Source organism: Saccopteryx bilineata, chromosome 4 (assembly GCF_036850765.1).
Source record: "Saccopteryx bilineata isolate mSacBil1 chromosome 4, mSacBil1_pri_phased_curated, whole genome shotgun sequence".
NCBI classification, from domain to species: Eukaryota; Metazoa; Chordata; class Mammalia; order Chiroptera; family Emballonuridae; genus Saccopteryx; species Saccopteryx bilineata.
The window spans coordinates 95,109,676-95,117,919 of NC_089493.1; positions in this window are offsets into that span (position 1 = coordinate 95,109,676).

An 8,244-nucleotide genomic window follows, 5' to 3' on the forward strand; every position below is an offset into this window, starting at 1 on the left:
ACTTGAGTGTGGACTTGTCAGTTTAAGTGAGGGGTTGCTGGCTTGATGCGGGACCATGGACATAATCCCAAGGGCACTGGTTTGAGGCCAAGGTAGCTCGCTTGAACAAGGGGTCACTGGCTCTGCTGAAACCCCCTCCCCCCAATCAAGGCACGTATGAGAAACGATCAATGAACAACTAAAGTGAAGCAACTATAAGTTGACATTTCTCATCTCTTTCCTCTGATCTCTCTCTTTCTGAAAAAAAAAAAAAATTATTGCATCGACATTTAAATTCACTAAAAAAATCAGTTTGTAGACCCAAGAGAGATATAATCTCAGCTGAGACCGAGTTTTGAATTTGGGTAGCCAAAAGTATATTATTTCAGTGCAGATCAAGTTTTATATTATCAATGAATAAATTCCTATTCCAGCTATATAAAGGAAACTGCAAAACTGTCTTTCTCTAAGCATTTGAGATCTTGCTTTCCAGCATGTTGTCAGTTTGGCTCAAATACACTTTTATGAAAATTTAAAAAAAAATTGTTGGTTGGGACCTAGAAACTGGTTTACCTTTTAACATAATTAAAACCTGAGATAAACTTGTGTATCATGGGACTCCTTCAAGCTTACATCTTTTCCATGCATTTAGAGCAGGGGTAGTCAACCTTTTTATATATCTACCGCCCACTTTTGTATCTCTGTTAGTAGTAAAATTTTCTAACCGCCTACCGGTTCCACAGTAATGGTGATTTATAAAGTAGGGAAGTAACTTTACTTTATAAAATTTATAAAGCAAAGTTACAGCAAGTTAAATCATAATATAATTACTTACCAAGTACTTTATGTCGGATTTTTGCTAAGTTTGGCAGAATAAATCTTTTTTTTTTTTCAGAGACAGAGAGAGTCAGAGAGAGGGATAGATAGGGACAGACAGACAGGAATGAAGAGAGATGAGAAGCATCAATTGTTAGTTTTTTGTTACACCTTAGTTGTTCATTGATTGCTTTCTCATATCTGCCTTGACTGTGGGGCTACAGCAGACTGAGTAACCCCTTGCTCGAGCCAGCGACCTTGGGTCCAAGCTGGTGAGCTTTTGCTCAAACCAGATGAACCCGCGCTCAAGCTGGCGACCTTGGGGTCTCAAACCTGGGTCCTCCGCATCCCAGTCTGACACCCTATCCACTGTACCACTGCCTGGTCAGGCACAGAATAAATCTTTAAAAACAACTTACTATGGTTAAATCTATTTATTTATACTTTAGTTGCTCCACTCCCACCCACCATGAAAGCTGGAACGCCCACTAGTGGGTGGTAGGGGCCAGGTTGACTACTACTGCATTAGAGGAAACTGAGTTAACCCAGTTAATTGATCTTGCCACGGACTCCCAGACGCATCTTCTTTGTGTTCATAAGGTGTTTGTCGAGATCTCAGTCTTTGTTAATTAGTGTGTGAGTGGAAAGTGGCTTGTAAACACCTGAGAGGCCCCTGAGTGATTGGTTTGGTGTGTGAATGGGATTCTCTGGTGTCTAAGTCTGAGCTCTGGGAACGTGGCTAGCAGAACCCCTGAGAAACCCCTGAAAGTGGAACCCTTCCCCTTGTCTATTGAACTGTGTATTGCTTTTTGTGATTTGTGTATGTGAAGTCTTTGTTTAATGTGTAACTGTGTAAGGCCTGAATTTTTATGCATGCAAAATTGGAAATTCCCAAATTAAAATTAAATTGGAAGTTTCTGGGCAAAAGTAAAAGGAAATTTATAAGCTTCATATTAGGTTAGTGGCTGTCAGAGCTCACAAAATATAAAATCTCTTCTCTTGGATCCAAGTCCTCTAGCTTCAGGGCTCTCTGTCTGGCTTCCCCTGCCCTGATTCTCTTCTAGTGGCTTCTTCCTCTCGTCTCGTATCTGGGTACTAGTTAACTGTCTGTCTTTCTTGCTTTTATTGGTGTGCTAATTTCTGCATTTTTTGGACAGTTTCAATTTTGTATATTGGTGGCTTGAACTATTAAACATGGGAGGAGGACCCAGTACACAAAAGACTCCCTTAGGCTGTCTCCTAAAGCACTTTCAAGAAGCTTATGGAGACTACTGTGGGTAAGGAATTAAATGGTCAAAAAGAAGGCTTTGCACGCTCTGTGAATCAGAATGGCCCACCTTTGGGGTAGGATGGCCATCAGCCGGGACTTTTAACCTCCGGCTAGTAAGGGCAGTTTGGAACATCATAACTGAGGATCCAGGCCACCCTGAGCAGTTTTCATATATTGACCAATAGCTAAATTTATCAATGAATCTGCCACATGGCTAAAAGCTTGCTCCATACAGAAAGGGCTCTATGTCTTTCTAGTCAGGCCGGATTTGAGTCTAGAAAAGAGAGGGGATGAAAAGGAAGCCTCAGGACTTCCTGTCCTTACAGAGTCTCCTGAGGAAATCGAGCTACCACCCTCTTGTAGGTCAAAAGCTAAAGCCCCTAATCCTACACAGCAGCTACAAGAGGAGGCTATAACTTCCAGTTATATCCCTACCACACACTCGGAGTGGATCTGAGTATGGGCAGAGAAGGGATCCTATCTTGACACTCAGAGAAGCACTCCCTTCGGGAACTGACCCTGACCTTGAGGAATGGCCCTTCCTTGTGTATGTCTTATTCTCCACCAGTGACCTATATAATTGGAAAAGCCTAAATCCCCCATTCTCGGAAAAGCCTCTAGCTCTGATAGGGTTCATAGAAACTATCCTACAAACTCATAGACCTACCTGGGAAGACTGCCAGCAACTTTTAAATATTCTCTTCACTTTGGAAGAAAGGGACAGAATTAGGCAGGAAGGTAAAAAGGCAGTTCTAGGGCTGGAAGGGGGATCAATAGAGGAAGATAGGGACCGCATCGAGAGGGCTTTCCCCTTTACTAGACCTCAATGGGGTCACAACTGCCGGGAGGGGAGAGCCTTGTTGGACGCTTTTCACCGGTATCTCTTATCAGGCCTAAAGGCTGCGGCCCGCAAGCCCACCAACCTTTCGAAGGTTTCTGGAATTTCCCAGGACCCGCAGGAATCCCCTGCTGCACGTCTTTGCGAAGCATCCCATAGACCCATAGACCCGGATGCTATCGAAAACAGCGTGGCTATTAATTTGGCTTTCAGCCCTTGATATTAAAAAGAAACTCCAAAAGCTAGAAGGGTTTGAAGGCATGAGCAGGTCCCAGTTAATTTCAATAGCTCAGAAAGTTTTTCATAATAGAAAGCCAATTGAGATAAAACAGGATAAAAGGATAGCTAAAGTAGTTATAGCAGCACTCCAAGAGACAAACTCTTTTAAGGAGAGGGGACCCTTAAGGGAGCGAGATAAAGAAATTCGAGGAGGACTAGGACTCAACTAGGAAAGAATCAGTGCGCACATTGCAGGGAGGAGGGGCACTGGAAAAATAGATGCCCCCAACTACAAGCAGCTAAGACAAGTTCTAAGGTTCTGAACCTTGAGGACTGATGGGGCCAAGGCTCCTTTTCATTGAACCCCTGGGAGCCTGTGGTAACAGCAGAAATGGGAAAAACTGGACTTTTTAATAGACACTGGAGCAACACATTCAGTTTTTTTTTAAAATTTTTACAGGGACAGAGAGAGAGTCAGAGAGAGGGATAGATAAGGACAGACAGACAGGAACAGAGAGAGATGAGAAGCATCAATCATCAGTTTTTTGTTGTGACACCTTAGTTGTTCATTGATTGTTTTCTCATATATGCCTTGACTGTGGGGCTACAGCAGACCAAGCAACACCTTGCTTGAGCCAGCGACCTTGGGTCCAAGCTGGTAAGCTTTTTGCTCAAGCCAGATGAGCCTGCGCTCAAGCTGGCGACCTCGGGGTCTCGAACCTGGGTTCTCCGCATCCCAGTCTGACGCTTTATCCACTGCGCCACCGCCTGATCAGGCAACACATTCAGTTTTTTTGTTTTTTGGGTTTTTTTTTGTATTTTTCTGAAGCTGGAAACGGGGAGAGACAGACTCCCGCATGCGCCCGACCGGGATCCACCCAGCACGCCCATCAGGGGCGACGCTCTGCCCACCAAGGGCAATGCTCTGCCCCTCCGGGGCGTCGCTCTGCCGTGACCAGAGCCACTCCAGCACCTGGGGCAGAGGCCAAGGAGCCATCCCCAGCGCCCGGGCCATCTTTGCTCCAATGGAGCCTTGGCTGCGGGAGGGGAAGAGAGAGACAGAGAGGAAGGAGGGGATGGGGGTGGAGAAGCAGATGGGCGCTTCTCCTGTGTGCCCTGGCTGGGAATCGAACCCGGGACTTCTGCACGCCAGGCTGACGCTCTACCACTGAGCCAACCGGCCAGGGCCCACATTCAGTTTTAACCAAGCCTCTAGGGCCCATTACTACACATAAAACTTCAATATAAGGGGCCACTGGAAAAACTGCCTACTACCCCTGGACCACGCAGCAGACAGTCAATCTAGGGCAAGGAACGGTCACCCACTCATTCTTGGTCAAACCAGAATGCCCGTATCCCCTGATAGGGCGAGACTTATTACAAAAATACCAAGCCACAATCTCCTTTAAGGGAGAAAATACCACCTTAACTATAGGAGCCAATAAGAGAACTCCAAAGGCTGGGTTACAGCTACTCCTAACCTGCCCCCTCTCCGAAGAATACTTTTTACAGTAATCAGCTGAACCAGAAGAAGCCCACAGCCCGTAGCTACTCCAACAGCTTCAGGAGAGTTTTCCAGAAGTATGGGCTGAAACCAACCCTCCCAGACTAGCCCACCAGCCGCCTGTGGTCATACAATTGCTATCCACTGCGATTCTAGTAGCAGTAAGACAATACCCAATGAGTCGGGAAGCTAAGGAGGGAATAGCAATCCATATACGGCATCTCTGGGGAGCAGGAATCTTGGTGCCCTGCCAATCCCCATAGAATACTCCCTTATTACCAGTCCTAAAGCCCGGAACAAAGGATTACCTACTGGTACAGGACCTTCGGGAAGTGAATGAACGGGTAGAAACCATACACTCTACAGTCCCTAAACCGTACACATTGCTTAGCCTCCTGTACCCTGAGCACTGGGTCTATACAGTCTTAGACCTTAAAGATGCCTTCTTCAGGAAAAAAAAAAAAAAAAAAAAGATGCCTTCTTCAGCATCCCACTAATGCCTAAAAGCCAACCTGTTTTTTGCCTTTGAGTGGATAGACCCGGCAGGAGAATTCTCTGGCCAACTAACAGGGACTAGACTGCCTCAAGGCTTCAAAAACTCTCCTACTATCTTTGATGAAGCCCTGAGTGCTGACCTAGTAGCCTTCCAGCAGGAACACCAAGACCGTACCCTACTCCAGTACGTAGATGACCTACTGTTGGCGGCATCTATGCAGGAGCGCTGCCTTGAGGCCACTCGAGATCTTTTAGCCCCATGATGGTGAACCTTTTTATAAAAACTGCCCACTTTTGCAGTGCTGGTCAATCTGGTCCCTCCCACCCACTAGTGGGCATTCTAGCTTTCATGGTGGGCTGGGTGAAAGTGGAGCAACCAAAGGCCTCACAACTGGCCCAACATGGAAGCTGGAATGCCCACTAGTGGGCGGGAGGGATCAGGTTGACCAGCACTGCAAAAGTGGGCAGTTTTTATAAAAAGGTTCACCATCACAGTCCTAGCCACAAGTATTAGGATACCAAGTGTCAGCTAAAATGGCTCAACTCTGCACTCTAGAGGTTACTTATTTAGGCTACAGGGTCAAAGAAGGACAAAGAACTCTGTCCTATGAACGCATTGAGGCCATACTCTGGGTCCCCACTCCAACAACTAAACAGCATGTAAGAGAATTCCTTGGGGCTGTAGGATATTGTAGACTATGGATTCTAGGTTTTGCCAAACTAGCAGAGCCTCTCTATGCCTGCACGAGCGGGTCACAACCTCTACACTGGACTGAGACAGAGCAAAAAGCCTTTGAAAACCTTAAGAGGGCTTTAGCATCGGCCCCGCTCTTGCTTTACCTTCCAGCTATTCATTCATGAGGCTCAGGGAATCGCAAAACGGGTTTTGATGCAGCCTTTGGGACCACGGAAACAACCGGTTGCATATCTGTCCAAATGACTGGACCCCGTAGCAGCAGGATGGCCTGCCTGCCTAAGGGCCATAGCAGCAACCGCAATCCTAGTTAAAGAAGCTGACAAGCTCACATTAGGTCAAGAGTTAACTCTAACAGCACCACACGCAGAAGCGCTTCTAAGGGGAACTCCAGAGAGATACGTATCTAATACCCAAGTAACCCAGTTCCAAGCTTTACTCCTAGATCAGCCCAGGATAAAGTTTCAGAAAACAACTGCCATCAACCCCGCAAGCCTACTCCCAGATGACGACCTGAACACCCCGTTACATGATTGCACGGAGGTAATCAACATCATACAGACTGCACGACCCGACTTAAAGGACTCTGAGCTGCCTGATGCCGATGAGGTACTGTACACAGACGGGAGCAGCTACATACAGGACGGCATCAGGTACGTGGGGGCTGCAGTAGTAACCCTAGATCTGGTTATCTGGTCCCGGGCACTGAGTCAGGGAATGTCAGCACAAAAGGCAGAACTAATAGCCCTTATCCAAGCCCTCAGATGGGGAAAAGGAAAAGCAGTTTCCATTTATACGGACAGTAGGTATGCTTTTGCTATGGCACACGTACATAGTGCCATTTATAAAGAAAGAGGGCTACTAACCTCGGCTGGGAAGGATATCAAAAATAAAGAAGAAATCAGCCTTACTGGAAGCTATCAAACTCCCTTAAGCCATAGCAATCATTCACTGTAAAGGACACCAAAAAGGAGACTCAAAGGTAGCCTGAGGAAACTGAGCAGCGGACCTAGAGGCCCGACAGTAGCCACAAAACCAGTGGGGCCACTCCAAGTTTTAGTAACTTTGCCTCTGCCTGAGTTGCCTAACACCCCTCACTACTCTCAGGAGAATGGTGTCTGAACTGAGTTGCCAGGGAGGGAATCATTAGAACCACTAATCTGCAGGCAGTTGGTCAGTGATAGAATCAATCGGAGTCTGAGAGACCAGGGTAACAGGCTTTATTGAAAGGAAACCTGCCGTGCTGTCTCGTAAGGGAGAGCAGCCCCGGTTCTCTAACAGGTAGGGTTAAATAGGGGACTTGAGGGTGGGGGCTTGTGGTCATTAAGGAAAAATGTCTCTTTCAGTGATTTATGTAAGATTAACTGTAAATAAGCTAGGGGATCTTCCACACCCGGGTTAGTCACCCGGATGCCTGTGGGGAAGGTGATCTGGAGCATCTAATTTGTCAATGTCCCTTTGTCCACTTAAGGGAGGAAGGAGTCATGGCCCCCACCTGCAACCCTATCAGTCAGAAGTACAATTAACAACCTGGGCTTTTGTCTGGAGTCTGACATGAAGGGAGGTGGGGGGAGTGTGTAGGACTGAATCCCTAACCCAGTGGTTCTCAAAGTGTGCGCCAGGGCACACTGGTGCACCCTAGAAGATTTCCAGGTGTGCCCTATGGTATTCCAGAGAAATATGTGCTTTTTTGGGGCCAAAAAACCAACAGGGTTTTTGGAGCTTAGATTTTTGGGGGACAGAGGTGTGGGGAATTGGCTGTAAGCTGACAGTCTGCCCAACCCCCCACCTCACTTGTCTGATTAGGTTGCAAAAGGCTGTTAAGCTGTGGTGCTGGATTGTTTACACTACCCCCCATGTCTCCCAGAAAGACTGGAGGCAAGTTTCTTCTATCCTTTGTTTGGTGTCAAGTTAAGATGATATGTATGGTGGGGGTTTTGGATTGATGATTAAACATAGGGAATTGTCTTTTGAAGCCTTTTGGATTTCTATAAAAGAAGAATATGTGGCAATATCTAAAAAACTTTGAACATTTTACTACAATTTTCAACATCTTATTTATGTGATTAGGATTTTCTACCCTCAATACAATTAAGAGTAAAAAGAGAGGAATTCTTCAATGTATTGATGAGGAAATGAGAGTTTGCCTTTCAAATATATGCCCAAACATTGAAGAAATCGCTAGAACACATGAAGCTCATGTTTCTCATAAACACAAGAATGAAAAAACACATTCACTCCGGGACCTGCTGAATTTACTAAATCGTACTAAGAATGTATCTATATATATATAAAAAGATAACTTTTTTGTCGTTTTTTAATTTTTACCCCCTTTTTTTTTTACAAATTCTAAAAAGCATAACTCAAAAAATGTAACATAAAAATGTTTTTTAATGTCAGAATAAATACGACAAATTTATACAGCCAGT